Source organism: Cyprinodon variegatus, unplaced genomic scaffold (assembly GCF_000732505.1).
Source record: "Cyprinodon variegatus isolate N-32 unplaced genomic scaffold, C_variegatus-1.0 Scaffold163, whole genome shotgun sequence".
Classification (NCBI taxonomy): domain Eukaryota; kingdom Metazoa; phylum Chordata; class Actinopteri; order Cyprinodontiformes; family Cyprinodontidae; genus Cyprinodon; species Cyprinodon variegatus.
Window position 1 is genome coordinate 596,485 of NW_015150616.1, and position 2,554 is coordinate 599,038.

Here is a 2,554-nt window from a genome sequence, read left to right on the forward strand (position 1 = left end):
TCTTCTATAACCATTTATCTGTTTCCTGCAGTGTGTTGAATTCATATTCATGTGTATTTAAAGGCATTTCAATTAGTGGAAAAAATTTGCAGGGGGGAATATTAAAAAAAAAAACTTTCACAACCCCCATGCAGTACCTCCATGGACCACCTAGGGGTCGCGGACCCCCTGTTGAAGACCTCCGGCTTTAATGCATCAAAATGCAATGATTTTCATGCTTAAAAGCAAAGCATAACTATGTTTAGAGAACCATTGTTTTACAATAAAATAGTCATAACCTAGAGGGGCCCAGTCAAAGTCCAGAGCTGTATTGTTATTGAGGCAACCAGAAGACAGACGACATTAGAGGGAAATCTGAGCTCGTTCTGCAGAAGGTTGAGGAGCATTTCTCCATGTTTGTCAGGACACATAAAAAATCCCCAAACTGCTTCAATATACTCTCAAAATGTACACTTTTTTTTAGTTAGTTTGAATTTTAAATATCCCATTTTTGAAAACAGTGTCTGCACAGATAAAAACCATGAAAAGAAAAGACGTAGATCAGATACTCTCCCACACACATTATCAAGCAGTTTAATCAAACGTGGCATGGATCAGTGCTGATACAGCTATGGCAACGCTGAAGACATTCCTTTGCTTTTTCCCCCCAGAATCCATCAGCCTAGCCAAACATTTTACTAACAGACCCATATGTAACATTTCAGCTTCACAGTATGTCTTCAAACTGTCTCATAAACTTAGCAGGCACCTGCCGTGTTTCTCATACTTGATTAAAAATCTAAAACATTTAATCAGAATGCAGGAATGTTTTTTTTAATTCTTTTTTTTATCTCAGCGAAGTGTTCTGCCTCTATGTGATGGAGCGGGAGATGTAAACCCATGTTGCAATAATCCAATCTTGCTCTTATTATAAAAATCACGAGATGAAACCTTAATTTTTTGGGTCATACCGATGCATTAAGTCTCCTGCTTCTCCTACAGATGATTGATTTATTCTGATGATTTAACTCTCAAACTAATAATGTTGTTAAACCTTTTGATTCTATTTCAGCATTCCTTGTAGGAGTCAGTCAGCATCCCAATTCTTTACTTAATGAAATTTGCCCATTTTGGTTTGTACACATAGATCTGCCCAAAACTAGGACATCTGGTCTACACAGACCTCGAGGCTTTTCTATCAGATGCAGCTCTGGACTCTAGCTAAGCCATTCCAATACTTTCTGCAAATCGTTTGCTGATTTTCTGATGTGTGATTGGATTTAACACAAAAAAAAAAAAAATGTTTACTGTCGCTTTTCCAGCACATGTACAGACATTTTGAGGTAAAGCTGGACTTCTTTCACTCATTGTGAAACTTCTTCCAAAAGCTGATGAAGGTTCTCAGTCATCCAGGTCATAGTCATTCCGTAAAAATTCAAAAAAAAAGTCCAGTGGATTTTTTGAATTTTTACGTTCTTCCAAAAGATTTTAACCAGTCCTGGATGCTTTGTTTGAAAGAAACAACTCCTGTCTTGCAACCTGACATCTTATTCCAGACATATGATCATTAAAAGAGACAGCTACCAGAGAGATTCTTACAGCTCTTTTCTTTAATAATGAAATCAAAAAAGCAAAAAGCAAAGTTTTACAGTAAGGTTCTCTGTATGAGCGCAGCAGGAGATTTGTTTGCATTGCAGGCAGTAAGTCAGACCTGTCCCTGCATGTTGGTCTCCACCAGGGCTCCCCTTTGTCATTGTGTCTGTTAATTACATTTATGGATAGAATTTCTAGGTGCAGCCAGGGACCCGAGGGTGTCCGGTTTGGGAACCTCAGGATATCATCTCTGCTGTTTGCAGATGATGTTGTCCTGTTGGTTTACAGCTGAGTGTGAAGCGGACAGAATGAGGATCAGCACCTCCAAATCCGAGGCCATGGTTCTCCACCAGAGAAAGATGGACTCCCCTCTTCAGGACGGTGGAGAGTCCTTGTCTCAAGTGGAGCGGTTCAAGTACCTCAGGGTCTTGTTCTCAAGTGAGGGACGGATGGGGCGTGAGATCGATAAACAGATCGCTGTGGCGTCGGTAGTGATACGGTTGCTGTATCGGAGTGTTGTGGTGAAGCGGGAGCTGTTCAAGGGGGCAGAGCTCTTGATTTACTGATAGATCTATGTTTCTACCATCCATGGTCATGAGATCTTGGTAATGACCCAAAGGACAAGATGGCAAATACATGCGGCCGAAATAAGTTTCCTTCGCAGGGTGGCTGGGCGCACCCTTCGAGATTGCGTGAGGAGCTTAGTTACTTGGGTGGCGCTCGGGGTACAGTCGTTGCTCCTCCAAGTCAAAACAAGCCAGCTGAGGTGGCTTGGGCTTCTATACCGGATGCCTCCTGGTTGCCTTCCCTGGATGGTGTTCTAGGTATGTCCTATTGGGAGGAGGCCTCATGGAAAGCCCAGGACACGCTGGACGGTCTATGTCTCTGAGCTGGCCTGGTGTCACGTCAGGGTTCCCCCGAGAGCAGCTGGAGGAGGTGTGGATGGATGGATGGATGGATGGATGGATGGATGGATGGATGG